This window comes from Scyliorhinus canicula, chromosome 11, assembly GCF_902713615.1.
Source record: "Scyliorhinus canicula chromosome 11, sScyCan1.1, whole genome shotgun sequence".
NCBI lineage: Eukaryota > Metazoa > Chordata > Chondrichthyes > Carcharhiniformes > Scyliorhinidae > Scyliorhinus > Scyliorhinus canicula.
Window position 1 is genome coordinate 135,122,777 of NC_052156.1, and position 21,080 is coordinate 135,143,856.

Below are 21,080 nucleotides of genomic sequence, written 5' to 3' on the forward strand. Positions count from 1 at the left end.
GTAGAGATGGGCAATAAATACTGAAATTTTCACATCCCATGAATGAATAAAATGAAGGTGTCACTTCAATGAAGACTTGTAAGATGTAGGGAGCAACCATGATGAAATATTGTGGCAATAATGTAAATACACACTGAAATAATATATCTTTGTCTCCTATTTATTAAAGTCAAATATCATATAATAAAAAAGAAATGAGCAATTTTACCTCAGTTTACTCATTCTCCTGGAATCGTGATGTAGTTTTTGAAACAGTATTTATTTTTGATAACATTTTGCTCTCTGCTCAATTAACTCTGCTAAAATATTTTTATTGTTGTTTATCTAAAGTGTCACTATGTGTTCTATGTGAAGATAAGCATTACTGTATTCTTAACTTACAAATTCAGATTTCATGTGTTGAATCCAATGTGGCACTGCCCCGTCGATGTTAACTCAGTCATAAGACGAATGGCAGCAGATTTCAAAACTGGCAGCAGTACACTCAGCCCCTCCATTTTTCGGTCTCCCCACCCTGCCTTTTGCTCCCCACCCTGCCCTTTTCAGGACCCCTACTCTTCACCCTCCCAACCTTTCTTAGGTCCCTTTATACATGCTGTTCACCACCCACCCCCCACCCTTCATACACACCCTCATCCTCCATTAATGGGCATGGCCCCTCTCCGGCTCAGACCCTTGGCAGTGTCCCTGCCAGCCTGGCAGTACAACCCAGGCACCGGCTGTGCCAGGGAGGCAGTGCCGAGGTGCCAGGCTGACAGTAATCAGGTGCCCAGATGCCAGGGGAGAGCCAAGGGACTATCCTTCCCTTTCTCGACCACACAGGGGTTTCTAAAGGCCTGAGAAATCCCCCAGGTACCGTTAGCTCTGGTCCATGTTTGTGTGGGCCAGTACAAAATGGCACAGGTCCAGGCCTCGCTGGGGAAGTGAGATTTCGCGAGCATTGGGAATCCACGAGAGGCCTTCGAGAGATTCATCAGCCTCATCGGGCCACAAGGTCGGGTGCAACGAGGCCGGTAAACCACGCTGAATATCTATTATTGTCCGACATTGGCATTAAACTAGCCATGTTCATGTCTCACTGGTTGTTTAGGACTAGCGGTCTAAACATAGCCCTTAGGTATGAGGCGTGATTTAATGGAAGCATTGACACAATGTTTCTCGATGGCCATCTTGGCGAAATCGTAGCTGTTTTTAACATCTTTTAGTGCCAGAAATAAGCCCCATGACCTTCTCACCATTACTGGCTGTCTCGCCATCTGAATTGCCAGTCTTGCAGCTCAGCGTCTAGCCGCTAACAAGGAGGAGCTGCTTTTAAACGCTCCCTCACCACTCACACCCGGTCAACACACAAGCACGGCAGCGCACAGACCTGCTCCTCGCTTTGGCGATGCTGACCTTACAGGACTTCTTGACATCGTCGATGCGAGGTGGGACATCCTGTTCCCCGAGGGGTCAGAGGCCCAGCACTAATATTTTAATTTATTTGCAAGACTGTGTGGAAGGAATGATTCACTTCAAGAGTGATTGCATGAAGGAATAGGGCTTGATTATGTTTGAAATAAAACTTTATTATGAATACAATATTAAACTTTTGAACTTCACACCTGAAAACAGCTTACAATTGCTGCTTAAACATGACTACTCAATTTCCCGTTATACCATCATCTGTCATTGAACCAAGGAGACCCTCATCTTCACCCTTTTCTTACCTCCTCCCCCACAACCTCTCCTTCTTCCCAATTACCCCACTCCTCCCCCCAATCCATCCTTTCCCCCAATCCACCCTCCCACATTTCCCTCCATCCCATCAATTTCCTTCCTTGCCCCTTAATCCCCTCCTCTTCCCAATCTCTCTTTCCACCAAATTCTCCCTCCCCACATTCTCCACCCCTCTCACTACCCCTCCCCCCCTGACCACCTTGTTCTACCCTCCAAGGGTCTTTGTAACATCATCCCAAGGTAATTGGTCTGTCTTGGTACTGTCAGTTGTCAATATACAAGGCGGGAGAGTGATGCCAACTCACTATGAGGTAAGCCCTGGTGCTCCTCAGTTTGTGCCAAAATCTGACTCCTGTCTTTCTGCTGACAGTGCACTCATACCCATTTTCTGAACAGGGGCATATGGGCACTCATACCCAGTGCTGCAACAGGGGCATATGATCTTGGACCACCAGGTCCAGGGAGTGTGGGTAATGGAGGGCAATAGGGCATGTGGGCGCAGGTCAGCCTGCTCTGAAGATTATCATGTCAGAGACATCAAATTTTTCCGGTGCAACATGCTTTAATAGTGAACATTTCACATATTCATTCCCCCCAGCTCAGATAGTGCACCTCCTACCCCCGTGGCCACTCAGTGCTCCTCTTTCTTCTTGATCTTTTGTGGTCTACTGCCTCGGATACACATCAGAGATGGAGTTAGCCTGCTGCTGTCTGTGCCCTGTGGCCTTTAAACCGCCATCTGTCTTCCATCTTCCGGTTCCTCCTGCGGGTCCTCCCCAGGCTCGTCCTCCATCATCTTCCGGTCTGCCTCCTCCTCCTCCTCAGATGAGGCCACATGTTCCCCCCTCTTCCTTCTCCAGCATGTTGGCCCACTGTTGTGCCTGGTTGTGGCGGGCACGGCAGACCATCCCAAAGCGGAAAACCCTCTGGTGGGTGCAGTGCACCACCAGAGTGGTCCAGGCATCGGAACCACACTTAGAGCAGTCCAATACATTGCTCAATGACAGCATGGTGGCAACATGGGGCTCATTATGTCAGGTCTCCGCCTTGGTCTCCAGCCTCCGCACCAGCATCGTCAGACAGGACCTCAGTGGATAACCCTTATCCCCCAAGAGCCAACGTATCATCATGTAGCAGTGCTCAAAGATGCCGGGGACCTCCGAGTGTCCCAGGATGTAGGAGACATGCATGCTCCCTGTAAAGTGATCCGGAGGCGGTGATCGCACTGGTTGCACATTCAGGGAGTGGAACCCCTTCCTGTTAATGAAGGGCACTCCCTGATGCCCCAGTGCACGTAAGGCAGCACGCATGCCATCCATTGTCCTTGGACCTGGGACATCCCGGTGATGCCGGAGAATCCTGCAGCCCAGGCATCGTGGTGACCTGGTCCAGCTCAAAGTTGATAAAGTTTGCATAAACGGCATCCATGACATCAACTGTAGCTTGTGAAATGCCGCACAAGTACCTGCTCGAGTTTGGAATGATCCGGCTGCATATTCGCTGCGGTGACCTTCACGGCCAATGGGAGTGGGTGCCCTCCTCCTCCACGGGTTTCATGTCCACGAGACAGAGTCTCATACGGCACATGTTGTCCTTCATTTCCTCGAGAGACCAATGATGCCTGTACACCTTGGGCAGTCGCTAGAGTCCCCCTTTGGTTTCCTCCTCAGCCTGATATGCGCTAGGTCTTCAGGGTGAGCGCCAGCCCCCTGCACATGGAGTGCAGCCTCCAGCCTGCATCAATGCTGCTGCTTTCTCCAGCATCTGGCCGCCTGAGCTTGCACCAGCACCTGGATGGCAGCTGCTGCGGGACTGACAACACCAGCCATATTGTTATATCTGTAAGAAAATGGAGAAGGAGAGAGATGAACAATCAGTTTGGCCTTCCATCCCGGGTCCCTCAAATCCCAAAGGCCTCCCTCACCCTTATGTGTCCGGCTTTCTCTCAGAGTGTCATCCACTGAGGCAGTTTTGCTGGTAAACCTTGCTCTGCACACTCACCCCTGGCCACAACAGGAGCCCCTAGACCCCTGACCCCTGCCAGTACTAAACAACGCCTGCATAATGTTGCTCTATTTATTTATCTCGGTGAACCACAAGCCTTCCCTTATATCGATCAAATGACCACACAACCAGTTAGTTAGTTCAAAAGATGGTTTATTTACATACACAAGAATTATCTCAACATGCAAACATAATATTTACTACGAGTTAAACTACATCTATCAGCTACAATAACCTATACTTAACTTCAGGGTGACCGGCACTGTGCAAATGGATAAGGCCTTTATCTGGATTTCACTTGGATGGTTCAAAGAAAGCAGCTGTCTCTGCTGGACTCATCATCAGGTAGCGATCGTTGGTCTTGAACTTAGCTGGCTGTTCCTGCTGCAATTGGACTGGCACAGGCCCGATCCAAAAGAGCCAGAACACATGACTGTGCTCTCTTTTATCCCTCTGGGATTTCGTGCTCTTTGAGGCAGTCCTTAACCTTGGACACAATAGTTTGACAGGGCACTGATCACGGTCTCCGATTTCGGCCAATAAAGGGGCGGGTGCCTTGGTGGCTGGGCGGGCCCTTAGCAGTCATTGACCTTGGCAGTTGTGCTTTCTGACTAAGGGGAGTGGCGCTGATCAGTCTGTGGCTGTACCGGTTTCTTGATTGGAGTTCTATTGTCCTGGGAAAAAGAGCCATTAAAATGCAAATGGGCATGTGTTTCGATCAGGTCTGGTTACCTGTGTTTTAGGTATACATAGGCTGTGAATCTGTCTGAGTCCTTGGTTGGCCATAATTCCATGGTCCTTTGCAGGTGGCCATCTTAGATGGCTGCAGTAACTTCCCAATGAGGAGTTGGGTAATTCCAGAGAGGCCGTTTCATTCGACTTCAGTCTCACTAAGGAGATGGGAATGAATGCAAATGAGGGTTAATGTTATGCGCGCCATATTTGAGCAAGATCCGGAACTCTCCATCGGGAGCGGGCCAATTAGATAGCAAACTGATTTGCGCCCAGAGCGAGTCTTGATTTTGGACTCTCCCGCTACTCAACTGGCGTGCCCAGACGCAACCTGGTGATTGAATCACGGCCATGAAATTCCGATCCAGGACACTCACGTCATTAATCTAGAGACGCTCTTGCCAGTGCTCGGCTTTTCATGCAAAGTGTCAGGATAAATTTTCAAATACGTAATCTGGATCTAATGAGTGAAGGGTAGGGATGGTATGAATGGGTAACATAACCACAAACAGGACTGCTCAGCTTTCCCTCCATTTAAATTACAAGCTTTGAGGGAGAAATAGGTGCAGCTGATTTAAAGGAAGCTGGGCTGAATGGTTTGGCTACCAACTAATTCCTACCCATTTAATTTCCGATATGTTCCCGAACTTAATTGTGGTTAGACAATCTGCTGCACATTGGTGGAGGGTCCTAATGGATATCTGCCAGTTTCTTCCCTCCAGAAAACAAGGAGAACATCTCTGGGATTTGTATGCTCCACTTTTTTCAACACCTCCCACCATCATTGATACTACCAGGGAGAGTCTGCATTGGAATAACAGTGTGTTGCCGAGTTCTCCATGCACCTATCTATACGTTTGTGTATCTATCTGATCAATCCAACCTCACTCAAACCAGAATAGAGACATGCATTTAGCTGTGGTTACAAAAGTATTTCACTGAATGTAAAACGTTTGGCTGGCAGTCAGTGAAGCCTGCACAATTGCAGCTGAGCAGGGTTCTTAACTATAGGGCACTTAGAATACATCCACAATACACAAATAAAGTGGATTGTTTCAGTTGCTGCAATAGGCTAAAAAAAGAAGCTGATGCAATGAATATCATAGAATGCCTTGTATATGTGGTTCTAAGTAGTTCAAGCTCCATTCATACTGTAAAACAAAGTCAATAGTAAAGCATCTTAACAATGTGCCCTGCAGCTTTTAACTACATAACTGTTTTCTTTTTAAACGTGATTTTGAAACCTTTTATCAAAATAATTTGTGCAGTATTTTAACGATCGAGAATTGATCAAAATTACCTCTACCTTGTGAAATGCAAGCACAGTGCAATGCAAATACCCATTCATTTGAATATGTAAGTGTTCTTATGACAAAACTGTTGATGTTTTAATATTCGCCATCATCAGCCAACTAATCTCCCAGCTCCCATGATTGTCCTTCACACCTCGAGACATGCACCCTGGTGTGGATTCCAACTCTCCATTGTTGCCTTATCATTGACTTGTGAACTGCAGTTACACCATGGTTTTACATGTTGTAGATGTTATTGGTTCATAAGTTCATTAGGTATAGGAGCAGAATTAGGCCATTCGGCCCATAGAGTCCGCTCCGCCATTCTATCATGGCTGATATATTCCTCATCTGCTACCTACAATGTTCCAGACCAAGAGCTAATTTGCGAAATCAGCCAGAGCATCTCCTCCCGAGAACACATGACCTAGGAGCGGGAATAGGCAATTTAGCCTCCCAAGCTTAAATACCTTCAATGTGATCATGGCTGATCCCACCCTGGCCTCAACTCCACCCTCCTGCCCTTTCTCCATAACCCTTAGTTCAAACAGCTCATCTGTGTCTCACGGCGCTGAGGACCCAGGTTCGATCCCGGCCTCGGGTCACTGTCCGTGTGGAGTTTGCACATTCTCCCCGTGTCTGCGTGGGTCTCACTCCCACAACCCAAAGACATGCAGGCTTGATGGATTGGCCGCACTAAATTGCCCCTCAATTGGCAAACAAAATTATGATCTATATTTATTTTAAAAAATAGCTCATCTTTTTTTGGTAGCCTTTCCTTCACCAAGGGTCACACTCCGCTCCTCCATGAATCAATGGCACATGTTAGAAGCGGCCCAGTTGTTACGTAGCAGTCACCTGGTAATGGGCAACTGCATTGCGAGCACAAGAAAATATTGACAATCAAAGGTACGACTTTGTCTTTTTCCATTCATCTTGATTTTATTTGAACTCTCCTTAATTTTAGCCTCCATTCATGCCTTTGTTACTGCGAGGCTTGACTTTGCTGTAACACAAATATCATCCCAGAAATAGCTGTAAATCAGTAAATAGAAGGGAAGGAGAAACTGAAGAAAGTTATAATAACCAGGGAAATGTATTGAGTAAATTGTTAGGTCTGCAGCCTGATAAATCCCTGTGTTCAGGTGAGCTTCACCCTGAGGCCTTGGGAAAAAGTGGCGAATGCGATAGTTGATGCATTGGTTTAGTTTTCCAAAACTTCCTAGATTTGGGGAAGGTTCCATTTCATTGGAAGATAAAAAATGCAACTCCTTTATTCAAAAAGGGTGGGAGACAGAAAACAGGAAGCCATAGGCTAGTTAGCCTAACATCTGTCCTCGGGAAAATGTTAGAAGCTTTTATTTAAGATGTTGTAGCAGGGCACTTGGAAAATTTCACAGCAATCAGGCAGAGCCAACATGGTTTTATGAAAGGGAAATCATGTTTAACCAATTTATTAGAATTCTTTGAAGGAGTTCCATGTGCTGTAGATCAAGTTGAACCGGTGGATGTATATACTTAGATTTTCAGAAGATATTTTGTAAGGTGCCACATCAAAGATTATTGTAGAATATAAAAGTTCATGGTGTAGGAGGTAACATATTGACATTGAAGATTGGCTATCTAACAGGAAACAGAGTTGGCATAATTGGGTGTTTTTCTGATTGGTAGGATGGGAGAATGGTGTGCCACAGGGATCAGAGCTGGGGCCTTTTACAATCGATATAAATGACTTGGGTGAAGAGACTGAAGGTATGGTTGCTAAATTTGCTGATGACACAAGGATTGGTAGAAAAGTGAATTTTGAAGAGGATGTAAGGAGGCTTCAACAGGACATAAATAGGTTAAGTTAGTGAGAAACAATCAGGCAAATGGAGTATCATGTGGGCAAATGTGAAATTCTCCATTTTGGAAGGAAGAATTTTTAAAAAAACTTCTTATCTCAATGGTGAGAGATTGCAGAGCTCTGAGGTGCCGAGGGATCTGGGTGTCCTAGTGCGTGAATCAAAAAAGGCTAGTGTACAGGTACAGCAAGTAATTAGGAAACCTAATAGAATGTTATCATTTACTATGCGGAGAATTGATTACAAAAGTAGGGATTTGTACAGGACGTTGGTGAGACCGTGGGCTGGATTGTCTGATTTTGAGGCAATGGCCCCACGCCGGCGTGGGAACGGTGGCATTTTACATCAGAAGAAATGGCGTGAAATGGCAATCGATCCTCCGTTTGGCTGGGGACTACGTCAAGGCAGCGTAGAGCACCTGGCTCTAGCTTCCGATACGCCCTGGGGAATTGCCGTATCCGTGGCCGCTTATGCGCATGGCAGCTTGCAACAGCCGTGCCATGCAACATGCCGCTGGCTACTTGCGGACCCGTCCTGCGAAATAGTGCCCCCCCTTGGCTGGCTCGCACGCTCCCGGCCATCCCCCCAACAGTGCCCCCAGTCGCTGGCAAAGTCTCCCCTGCCCGCGGATCGGCCCTCCCCCGACTGTGGCGGTGCTAGACTGAGTCCGCAGCCGCCACGCTGAGTTGGTGATGGGTGAGACCATGAGAGACTCATGCCATCGGGAACTCAGCCAGTTGGGGGCGGAGCATCGAGAGGTGGACCTCAGGCAATGTCTTGAGGCTGTTGATATGGCATGCTGTGTACTCTCTGAGTACGCCACTTTGGAGGGGGCGGAGCATCGTGAAAGTGGCACCGCCCCCAATTCGGTCGTGAAAGGGGATTCTCCAGCCGATCACAGAACATGATTTCTCCCCGTGTCTGCGTGGGTTTCCACCGGGTGCTCTGGTTTCCTCCCACAGTCCAAAGATGTGCAAGTTAGGTGGATTGGATATGCTAAATTGGCCCTAGGTGGGGTTACGGAGATGGTGTGTGGTTTGGGCCTAGGTAAGATCAGAGGGCCGGTGCAGACTTGATGGGCCGAATGGCCTCCTTCTGCATTGTATAGATTCTATTCTTTTAGACACTGTTCAGAGGCATTTGCTAGACTAAAGCCAGGAATGGGCACGTTGTCTCATGAGGAAAATTTGGAGAAGCTAGATTTGTATCCACTAGAGTTTAGAAGAGTAAGAGGCAACTTGATCAAAACCTTTAAGATCCTGAAGGGTATTGATAGGGTAGAAGTGGCAAGATTGTTTCCTCTTGGCGGAGAATCTAGACTGTTTAAAATTAAGGTTTTGCTCATTTCAGACGAAAATGAGGATACTTTCTTTCTCTCAGAGGATCGTGAGTCTTTGGAACTCTCTTCCTCAAAAGGGCGTGGAAGCAGAGTCCTTTAAGGCTGAAGAGATAGATTCTTGATTAACAAGGGAGTGAAAGGTTATCAGTAGGCAGGAATATGGTGCTGAATTACTTGCAGCTCAGTTATGATCTTATTGAATAGCAGGGTAAGCTGGAGGGGCCGAGTGGCCTATGCCTGCTCCTAATTTGCATGTTCGCATTGTGCCAATAGCTCTCAGCAGTATTTCACTGGGCTTTCTCACCAGGCTAAGGCAGGTTTGCAGTTGGTTGAAAGGAAAAATAAGCCCTCCATGTATGTCAAAGCCTTTCCTTTGAACAAGGAAGAGTGCCGTTGATTCGTCTGCTGCCAGCAACCATTCTGTGCAGGAAGTTGACCAGTGGCGTAAACCGAGGCCCTTAAACTTAAAATGCTATGGGCTCCTGCAGCCATGGTAGGCTGGAAACTAACTTAGCAGAGCAGTTTCTCTTGGGGTTAAAATCTATCCATCAATCCACGTTTTACAGTGACAGCCTCGTCCAGATGCTGGAGCCCTTAAAAGAGGAGACAAATATAAAGGTGGTTAGTCTGATAGCAATGATTTTACACAATTGCTCAATTCAAAGTCGCCCTTGCCACCCACCACTGCCAATCTCCCCCCCCCCCCCCCCCCCCCCCACCACAACCCAGAGGTAACACTGTGTATTAATTTATTTGTGGTGTGAGTTTTAACTACACATTTTCCATTTTGTCATCAGACCCAATGTTGTGCTTGTTTGGTATTGAGGACAGTAAACGTTTTAATGTCATTTGCAGTAAAATTGGCCTTGACAAGCAGCCAACTTGCAGTTTATTTGCAAAGACAACTACATTTTGCAGTCTTTTACTAGGTACATATAAATACCTTACAAGGCAAATCTAATAAATATATTTCTGAGAGGACCACATTGTTCCTGTCATATTGTCTGTATCCTGTCAGTTGCTGATAAATGCTCAGTGTTTAGTCTCTCCTTTTCTGCAGCTGTGGAGGCTGTCATCATTGAGCCAGTCTGTGACAGAGCCACTGAGCGGCTGCCAAATAATCAGTGATTCCTGCACTGCTGTCTGCTCAAACTGAAAGGAGTTTTTCCTCTTCTTGAACTTGATGATCTCATACCGGAAACTTAGTTTTACCCAAAGAAAGGGGGTCTTTTGTGATCGGAACAGAAAGGCTTCACAATCAGCTGTAACGTTTTTCCTTTCCTGGGCAAAGCAGAGAGCAGCTTGACTAAGGTCCAACCACTGAGTAACTCCTACAATACAAAACATCATTTGAAAGCCAACTGAAAAACTAAACAAGTTTTCCTCCGAAACACTGACATCATTCTTTGAATAATTCCAATTATTTCAACTTCTTTCTTTAACAGTTGACAAAGGATTTTTTTAAAAGTCCATAAGCTGAAGCAATGAGAGGCTCAGAAACAGTTGGTGATTAATCAGGAACTTTCATGTAATTTGAAAGAAAATGAATAACCGTTACTCTCAGGAAAAGGATTTTCGGTAGGATTATAAAGATACACCTGAGCAAATATGTAATGATAGGAAGTTGAGAATGTCCTTTCAAATAAATTCCTAATTTAATAATTGACAATAGTCGTGCATTTAACTTCATAAATATCTGGCAACACTTAAATAGAGTTTTTCTCCCAGAGCTTAAAACTTAAAGATTGTCTCATACAGCAAATAAATAATAGTATTGCCTGTGTTTCAATTATTCCTTGATCAAAGACTACTTACTGGCTTATCCACTTAAATCCAAACAGAGTATCAAGTAGCATCATGTTTTTACATCTCAATGGGCGGAAACATTTATCTTGTACTTTTTATCAACATCCCAAAATGTTGAAGCAGGTTTTTCACTGCTCTTCATTATCCACTCTTCTGTTTCGGTCAGAAGCAATGATTTGCTGGTGGTAAACTGAACGTTTTAAATCAAGGTTTAAAGTTTCCACAGGAGATGTATTAGGCTAAGAGAGCATCAATTACAAATGTTAAGTTTGTTAAGTTTATTCTCACAGGGGTGGATTCTCTGGTCGCCGACGCCAAAATCGCGTTGGGCGACTGGCCGGTGAATCCAAGTTGCCGACAGGATTGGGGGCAGCGCCGCTTTCGCAATGCTCCGCCCCCTTCAAAATGGCACCCTCGGAGAGTACACCGCGCCACGTATCGACGGCCTCAGGACATTGCTTGAGGCCTGCCTCCCGATGCTCCGCACCCAACTGGACGAGTTCCTGACGGCGTGGGTCTCTCATGGTCTCATCTGTCGGGAACGCGGTGTCGTGGGCTGCGGACTCAGTCCAGCCTCGCCACAGTCGGGGGAGGGCTGATCTGCGGGCACGGCGGGACATTATTCGGGGCTGAGGGCTCTGTGGGAGGTGGTCCGGGGTGCGCGAGCCGGCAGAAGGGGGACTATTTCACGGGCCAAATCCACGAGCAGCCTCCGCCATGAAGCACGATGCGGCTGCTGCAAGCCGCCGCCATGCACATGCGTGGCCACGGATCTGGTATTTCTCTAGGGCGTATCGGCAGCTTGGGCAGGCTGCTCTATGCTGCTGTCCTGCTAGCCCCAGCAAAACGGGGAATCGGTGGCCATTTTGCACCAATTTTCCTGGCATAAAACACCACCGTTCCCATACTGGCTTGGGGTTTTAGCTCCAGAATCGGAGAATCCAGCCCACAATCTTTCAAAGACGGTCAAAAACATGGGAGGGATTCTCCCAACGGGCGGCTAAGTGGCGACGCCAGAGTAAAAACGGGAGTGTTTTACTCCGGCATCGGCGCCCATTCCGGGACCCCATTCTGTGGCTCACAGGGGGGTAAGACGGCGCTGGAGTGGACTCCAGATCCCGGCCTGAACCCAGCGCTGCGGGGTCCGTGCATGCGCATTTGAGCTAGTTGGCGCCAGACCAACTGTGCATACGCAGTGGCCTTCTTCCCTGCAGCGGTTCAGAGGATGTTGGAATGGCGCCGGCGGGACATGGCTTTTTGTTTTCAGCCGCTCGGCCCATCCGGCCCGGAGAATCGGTGCGCCGGCCCGTGCCGTCCCGGGCTGGAGAGTCGGCACATACCGCGAACGGCGCATTGCGGAGAATTGCGTCCCGGCGTCGGGGCGGCATGGCGCGATTCGCGTTATATATTTTCCCGGATTCCTCTGCCCTGCCCATCGCAAGATTGTCACGGGCGGGATGTGGACCATGTAAAGGTCCATTGACTACAGGTGTGAATTTTAAGTCTTCGGGCGAGAGTCCCAGGAGAATCCCGCCCATTGTTTACAAAAATGAAAATTGGAAGAATTCAAGTGGAAATAAGGGGAAAGACAGTTAATTTTAGTACATTGGCCTGTTCATCTGCCTATATTTCACCTTAAGCAGGCGAGTTTACTCACTAAATAACTGGCTCATCCCATTGTTGGAGGGCAGCAACAGAAATCCTTCTTAAAGATGCCCAAAATGCATTTTAGAGACGTTTAACAACAGACTGTTCACTGTAAAGAATAACTAAAGTAAAAGAACATTGCAACAAATTCACTGTAAAACGTCCATTGAGCAAGTGTCAGGTAGAGTTTGAAGAAACCAAAACAGTACAGGATACAACGGCCGGGATTCGCCAATCGCGCGGCCAAGTTCTGATGCCGGCGTGAAATGCGGCGCGAGCCACTCTGATGTAATCTGGCGTCAAGCGGCAGGCATTCACTCCTTCTTAGGGGGCTAGTATGGCGCAAGAGTAGTGTCCGCAGCTCCGGCACCCGAAAGCTGGCACGTCATGGCCTGCGCGAGTCCATGCAGGCGCGTCACGGCTGGCGCAGGTCCGTGCATGCACACCACGGCCGGCGCGAGTCCACGCATGCATGCCATGGCCGGCGCGAGTCTGTGCATGTGCGTGGGTTCCCGTCTCCGCGCTGGCCCCCGGGTAATACGGCAGAGCCATACAGGGGCCCGGCACGGAGGAACATAGGACCCCCACAGAACTAGCCCGCCCATCGATCCGTAGGCCCCAAGCGCGGGCCAGGCCACTCTGGAGGCCCCTCCCGGGGGGATTCCACCCCCCCCCCCCCCACCAGGATGGTCACCGCAGACAGAACTCCGAGGTCCCACCAGGTGGGACCATACGTAACCCATGCCGGCGGGACTCCGCCGAACCCGGCGGGCACTCGGCCCAATCCCGCGGGCGCCCGAGAATCGGTGACGGAGAATCGGCGGGGCACGATTCTCATGCCCCTCCGGCAAATCTCCGACCCGGCACGGGGTCGGAGAATCCTGCCCAACATATTTCAACAATGGGAACGATGTGATAGAATAAATGGCATAGCCTTGGGTATCTCTGTAAGCTGATTATAAATTTCACAGGTCCATAAGTGAAACAAGCAATCTAAGTCAATGTAGCATATAAATCCAAACATTTTAGCAATATGTGGAGCATTAAAACAATAGCACTAAACCTCTACATCTGAAATCCTGACCTCTCTTTGCTTCTGTACATTCCATCATTCCAGAGGAATTCCTATTGATCTTGGCCTGATATCGCAACTGTATTTATATAACTGGGCAATCATTAATTTGACCAGTTTAGCTATCTCATGTCTTCATTCTGAGCAGATACATACACAGAAACATTCTGCAAGCTGATCTATGAGCAGAACAAAACATGAGAATATTTATCCATGCTCAGATAGGAGTGCGATGGCACTTCATTCCTCATTCCAGAAAGGAAAAAAAAATCTTAGAAATTAGTTCAGGAAACCAATTTACACCAAAGATTTTATACCCCGTGACCATCAAAATGTTAATCCTGTGACACATAGGTAAGGTTGGATTTTCGGGCCCCCTGTGGCAGGTTTTCTGGTGGCAGGGATAGCTCGCCATTGGCTGTTGGCAGGATCTTCCGATCCAGTCGATGTCTGTGCCATTTTGCATGGTTCGCCCGTCCCGCCACTGGTGGAACCTGCAGCAGGGAATTTCCTTCAGCAGGACTGTCAGATCACGCCAGTGGGAATGGCCAGAAAATCCTGTATGTGTACACATTATCCCATAGAATCCCAAAGTGCAGAAGGAGACCGTTCAGCCTATCGAGTCCGCACCAACCCTCTGAAAATCCACCCTACCCGCAACCCCAACTAACCTGCACATCTTTGGACACGAAGGGGCAAGTTAGCATGGCCAATCCACCTAACCTGCATGTCTTTGGACTGTGGGAGGAAACCAGAGCACACGGCAGAAATCCATGCAGACATAGGGAGAATGTGCAAACTCAATGCTCAAAACTTGTACCAACAGTGCTAACCACTTTGCCACCGTGCCGCTGTAAATTATGTTGCCCAAAAATGCAAATATATCAGAACAAAAAATGCTGGAAATATTCGCAGTTCATGCAGCATCTGTAGGGAGAGAAGAAGAGTTTAATAGGCTGTTTTCCTGATCCCATGAACAAAGGTTTGGAGTTGGGGTTGGCAAGGTTAGGGTTCAGAACATATGGGCAAGCGATGTCAGGAAAGCTCCCTGACTCATTCCCAGCTATGGGGAATTTTCCAAGTGGCAAACTGTGAACCAGATTGGTTGCCTGATCCAGGAGGCAGGTAGCCAATTGGTGCAGTTAAGGCCTCATATCGAGGTTTCTTAGTGATGGTGTGGGTGAAGGCCACAAGCTCATTCTAGTCGACCTCATGGCGACAGTTCAGAGACCCATCAGAGACTGAGCATCTGTGTCCCAATGACAACCCCACAAGAATGAAAGGTCACATACCTCTAGTGGAGGGATTTCCCTTCCAACCCAATAGCCTCTATTGGCTTGGTCTTTTTAATTTAACACTCTACGGAGGCAGCCAAGGGCTCAAAGTCAAGCTACCATCATGCAGGCCTACCTGCACTGGCAGCGCCCAATGCCTTCCGAGTGGAGCTGCCAGCCTGACATCCTTGCAGATGGACTTCCAGCATTGGGAGCAACACCCACCAACAGGATGGCGAGTGCGAAGTTGGCCAATCAGGAGGTTGCCTCTCCGAAGGGTGTGCCAAACTGACAGCATGTAAAATCCAGCCAATGTTTCAGCTCTGTGACCTTTCGACATTCTAAAGTAGTGGTGGATTTGAGGTCAATCATGAAAAGCAAGCAGTTTTCACTAGACTCCAGACCTCATTGCAGCCTTGCTGGACAAAAGACAATAAAATAGCTGAGTTCCAGAGGTGAGGAGAACCCGTGATATCAAGGGATATACAACAACAACTTATATTTATACAGCACCTTTAACAATATGAAATATCTGAGGCACTTCGGAGGAGTATTTGTCATTCTCCAGTATATTCTGAACTTCAAACTAATTTTGATACTTTAAAGCTGATCACAGAAGGCTGCCAAGGATGACAGCCGGAGGATCACCTGATTTATTTTTTGGATCGAAGCTACTCTCCTGCCTCAAGCAGGAACCACAAGGAACCTTCCGGATCGATTTTGAAACAATGACTTTTCGTGATAATAATTTAAAAGGGTATGAACAATTGAATGGATCTTTACAAACATACAGTCACTGGCTCTCTCAAACTCTCAAGTTGTGTAACTCACAACAAAGGGGCCGGGATACTCCGAGCCCGTGCCGGGTCGGAGAATCGGCAGTGACGCGATAAATTCCCGCCACGCCGCTCTCCGACGACCAGAGAATCGGCGGCAATCGCGCCCGCATGGTCGAGGCGCGCCGGTCGGGGGCCGCCGAGTTCTGGCGAGTCCCACAGGCGTGGTTCCAACGTGGTACCACCCGGCGGGTGCTCGGACCCGCGGTCACGGCGGCCATCCTGGTGGGTGGGGCGGGGGTTCTGATGCCGGGGGGACCTCCATGGCATCCAGGTCCACGATCGGGGATTACCGATCGGCGGGCACCCGCGATCTGGAGGGGGTCTACCTCCTTCTGCGCGGGCCCGCTGTAGGTTTCCGCCATGTTGTGCGATGCCAGCGTAGAGACGGCCGTCGTGTGCATATGCAGACCAGCGCAGGCAGTGCAGGGCCGCCTTTCGGCGGCGGAGCAGTGTGCAGCACTCCGGTGCCGTGCTGGCCCCCTGAGGACCGTTTAATTGCTGGGCGAGGAGGCCCATTGACGCTGGCGTGCATCACTCCTGTGTTTAGGACGGTGTCAACACTCAATCCCGGCCAGGATGTATAATCCACCTAAATACCAAGATTAGCTGGAAAAGGACTTTGAACATGTCAAAAGTCACATGATGAGACAGCCATGTTTGTTGCGTACCTGTAAATCAGCAAAGAGCTGCTTCGGAGTGAAAACTCCAGTGAAAGCCACCAAAGCAGCTGCAAGCCATAGAAGTGGCCTAAGTGATAAATGGCAACACCTTGACAGGAGAAGGACTCCACCCCTTCTAGCCCCACCCACATGTTCCAACTTCAACTTCATCTGAAAACCAACATCTTAGAAATTTGATTAAAAGAAACTTTTCGGCTGACTGAGAACCTTTCGCCTTCCCAGACTTTGACTTTCACATTAAAGTATCACCTCCATCTACCACAAAAGAGACTGAGATAATTATAAGTTGTGACAGTATTGTTTTAACGTTGCCTATGGGCAGGGTTTTCCAGACCCCCGTGTGAGGTTCACCAGTGGCAGAGGCGGCTTGCCATTGGCTCCCGGTGGGACCTTCCGGGCCTGTTGAAGTCAATGGCCATATGCGTTGCTTGCCGGCCACGCCACAAAGGAACCCGCCATGGGGAGGTCACCTTTGGCAAGGTCAGAAGATCCTGCCGGAGTGGGATGGAAGGGCTGGAAAATCCCACCTGTGGCATAATTTTTGTGCATGAGAGAAAAGGCAGAATTTTCCCTTTTTTCATCCAAGTGTCATGTGAGAGTACCTTGAAGAAATGGGTGTTCATAAATGGGTGTGTATATAAATGTCTGTAGTGAAAGTACCTTTAAGAAATGGGTGTTTACTACTGTAGTGATATCAGAGAGTGGGTGGAACTGGGTTGTCTGTCAGCTTTTTACTTTCATTTTAGGCTGTTTGCTGCAGGGTGTGTTTTAGTTTTGTTTTCAGTGTTGGAGCTGAAGCCAGACAGAGCAAGTGTACTGTTGATGTTTCTGCCAGGAAAAGAGTATCTCTTGATCATTTGATGAATTTAGAATTATAAATGTTTTCAGTAGTGAATGTAAACCTAATGTGCTTCTGTTGAAAGGTGTTTTTTCTCTGTGGATGTTGTTTGGGAAGTTATTAAGGATTACTTAATGTTGTATTCTTTGGGGGCTGTATTTGAATTGATGGTTGCTAAGATGTTCACTGTATTTCAAAAAGGTTTACTTGAGTTCATAGAATAAACATTGTTTTGCTTTAAAAAATACTTTTCCACTTCTGCTGTACTACACCTGTAGAGTGGGCCATGTGCTCCCCACACCACAACCCATTAAAAGTGTGGGTCAGGCAAACTCCATGATACACTTTGGGGTTCTCTAAGTCCTGGCCCATAACACAAGTTCTAGCTCAGGCGAGAAAAGTAACGTGCAGCTGGGTTTTCTCCCAATATTGTGGATGAAAAGAAATTGAGAGGTGAGGCCTACGCTGTCACATTGGTGAGTTTAGGCCAGAAAAAGCCTAAGGGTAACACAATCTCCAATTAAAGAAAATATGAAGCCTCCCCCCCACCCACCCACCCCCCCCCCCACAGGCACATGAGCAACCACCACCCCACTCCCAAAATACACCCTCCCCATGGGAGGCATCGTCCCACTGCAGAACTGCCTTGTGGCACTGTCCCAGGGGGTAGTGCCAAAGGGCAGTGCCAAGGTGTTGGGGGAAGAGCCAGGTTGCCAGGAGGCAGTGTCAGCTACTGCCTGGCCATGATTTCTGCAGTGGCACCGCTGGCGAGCATCGCAAATGGCTAACTTTGCCGGGACCGGAAGATTTCACCAGGGAAAGTCGCCTCCATCGCCTTGTCGGGGCCGAATTTGAAAACCAGGATCAAATTCTGTCCATGAAAACTGAAGTGCAAAATCACATTTTACGTTGGCACGAAAGCGTGACACGATTGTCCCTTCTCCCTGTCAGTGATGGAGTGAGCTACCCTGCCACAGCCTGGCAGTGCCAGGTTCATGCCAAGGTGTGCCAGGGTAGTGCTGGGGGAAAGGAGAGGGTGGGGGGGAGTTGCGGTACCAGGGTTAATTGGTTTGGTTGCTGTGCACTGCGAGGATTTTCAACATCCCTGGGCAGGATTCTCCAGTCGTGCCTGCCCTGTGACTGGAAATTCCTGCCTGAAGTCAACCGATCTTTTCATGGTCCGCGTCCCGCACCGTGGTGATCTTGAGGTGGGCGAGGTGGAAGAATCCACTTGCTGTCAGGCTGGGTGAATCAGAGGCTGCCCCCACCAGCGATACTTCATGAGGCTCACCCCTTGAAGTTTTTTTGAAAGTCCCAGTCGATATGGAAGAGAAAGTCACGATTGCCATCAGTGGCTTCAACAGTGCTTTTCCCACCTTTGCCAGGATGTGGGAAAATGCTTGCCAGTGTCTTAAATATGGAAAGCCAGTTGAAGAGGTGAGGGTGGGAATTCCAAAGTTCAGAGTCTTGGCAATTGAAGGCGTGGCCACAAACGACCAAGTGATTGAAATCAGAAATGAACCAGAGGCTAGAATTAGAGGAACGCAGATACCTTGGAGAATTGTAGGGCTGGAGGAGATTACAGAAATTTAGATGGATTTGAAAACAAGGATCAAAGTTTTAAAATCAAGTCCTTGATTGACTGGGAGCCAATCTAGGGCAGTTAGCACACTGGTGATTTTGGAATAAGACTTTCTGTGACTTAAGGTTTGGCTGGCAAAGTGTTAGACAGCCTGATGTTCATGGAGGGCAGAACGCGAGAGACCACAGAGGTTCACTGGAATAGTCAATTGCCAACGTAACAACAGTATGGATGAGATTTTCAATTGCAGTTAGGCTGGGCAAAGTTGGGTGATGTGTTACAGAAGTGGAAATGGGCAGTCTTAGTGACGGCACCAATGTAAGGTCAGAAGCTCATTTTGGGGTCAAATGTGACACCGAAGGAACAAACAGACTGGTTTAATCTCAGTCTCTAGCCAGGCAGAGGGATGGTGTTTGGTGGCCAGGGAACAGAATTTGGCATACAGACCGAAAACAAGGGAATACAACAGATGCAAATTGTAGTTGATAAGAAATCTGAGCCCAAATGTGCTTCCACTATCCGACAACTTGGGCTGCATGTGGGACATTCGTCCTGATCTTCCAGAACTCCATGTATTTGTCATAGAAAATGGCAGTGTTATCAAGATAAATGTATTTCAAACATTGCTTAACTACTTTTCATTTTATTTTTGTTTCCTTCCCTGCTGCCACTTAAATGCTTCCAATGCTTTATACTACTTCTTTAGTTTTGCCCTATGACCACCGGTATAATGGGCCTATCTGTTGTAATTTGAAGAAGAGGAGGGATGCCTATGAAGTATGCTCAGCAAGCCAGACCACACAAGAGACGCACGGCCTCTTCCACCGATACGCACAGACCATCATCTGCGAACAATGGTAAAGATACTTTGCTGAATAATATTCCCAAAGGTTCCTGGGAAAACAGAGTCAATTACCTCCGCAGGAACACCCCAACAACAGAACCTTGTGATTTTAGTGGCACGGCATGAGCAAAAGGCATGCCAGGGTAATTGGCAGCTAGGTTGGCACATTGACGACATCTACCAAGATGATACTATTTCTGCAGGTCCTGCGACAACTACTCGGCAATGACTGTGGAAACTGTCACCTAAAAGTTAAGAGGCAAATGCAGAATCAGTGATGGGTCTTGAACAGATCCAGCGACTGCTGCACCATGGAAGTGGGTGATCCCTGATCACCTCATTAACCGTTTTTACATCACCGATCACACACGTCTTTTCATGGTTGTATATGTGCATTTGACAGCCAATGAAAAGTTGATAGAATTGGCTAAGCATTGTCCCGTAAAATATAAGGGTCCTAACCCGAACCTTAATTTGCACAAGGCCCTGGCAAGGCTGTCACCCATGCTGATCGAAGCCCCTGATGAGTTTTGGAGAGGCATGATCACAAAATAATTTTGTTTTCTGCCCCAAAGCCTTTTACGAGATGTAACAGAATAGAATCTCACCCATTCCTCTTCAGTGACTCCGCTTTCACATGCATTTCAGATGGCCCACTTTGTTCAGTGTGTTCCGCACAATTTGTGCAGAAACGTTTTCCCTGAGTTTTCCAGTTTGAGACTCACAGTTAATCTTTTCTCTCGCTACTTCCCGCCATAATCCCTCCTGTGTCTGCAGAATCCTGGTGGGTGGTATACTCTTTGTGAGGCAGGGCAGACTCCGGCAAGCCAAACATTCTTTTGAAGTAACATCACCAGCTTGTGTGGGATCCGGTTAGACAGTTCCCAGAGTCCAGGCTTCAGTATTTAATACATCGCTTATCAAGCAGTGCAGCACTTAAAAGTCCATAGATCCATATGACAATAAGCAGCAGGAAAATTAATTTAGAAACAAGAAGGGGCCCATGACAGCTATCGTCCTTTTACCTTAAAAGTGCCCTGTGTGTCTCTCCCGTTCAATTGAACACACTGTTTATGGCTCCTCATCAAGATAATTGCTCCAGACATAAATTCATTACATGATCTCAAATCCTACCCTGTTTGTACAGCCAGGATTTTCAACTTAATTACAATAATTATGATAGGCACACCTCAGATTGTTTGCATTTTTTTCCTATGAAGAATGATGCATAACGTTTTGGGAAACCTAATACGGTATTTAATTGTAATTTTTCAGAGTTATATGTTAACATCAAAAACAAAATAATTACCAAACCAACTCCTCTCTCTTCTTTTCTGCCTCTGTCTATTGTTTTGGAAAGACACAACAAACTCAATCCTAATTTATACCTTGAGATTGGGAATCTAATTTAAAATATCTTGCAAATATTAAGGAATGCTTTTTGTATGATGTAATTTCAAATATTTATACTGAATCCATCTGCTTGATACAGAAAAGGTTTACTTGTAATAGATATCTAGGTTCTGTAATGTCAATGTTTGCTGTCTGAGGAAAATAGGACAAATTAT

At 47.5% G+C, this 21,080-nt stretch overlaps 1 long non-coding RNA gene across 1 annotated transcript; it reads right to left on the bottom strand.

Moving 5' to 3' along the window:
* Positions 1-3,583: 3,583 nt before the first annotated feature.
* Positions 3,584-20,570, bottom strand: LOC119973393. Its single transcript, XR_005462304.1, has 3 exons — positions 20,121-20,570; positions 9,235-9,523; positions 3,584-4,613 (listed from the first exon to the last, which is right to left on the bottom strand). It is a non-coding gene; the product is annotated as an uncharacterized LOC119973393 (long non-coding RNA).
* Positions 20,571-21,080: the final 510 nt, after the last annotated feature.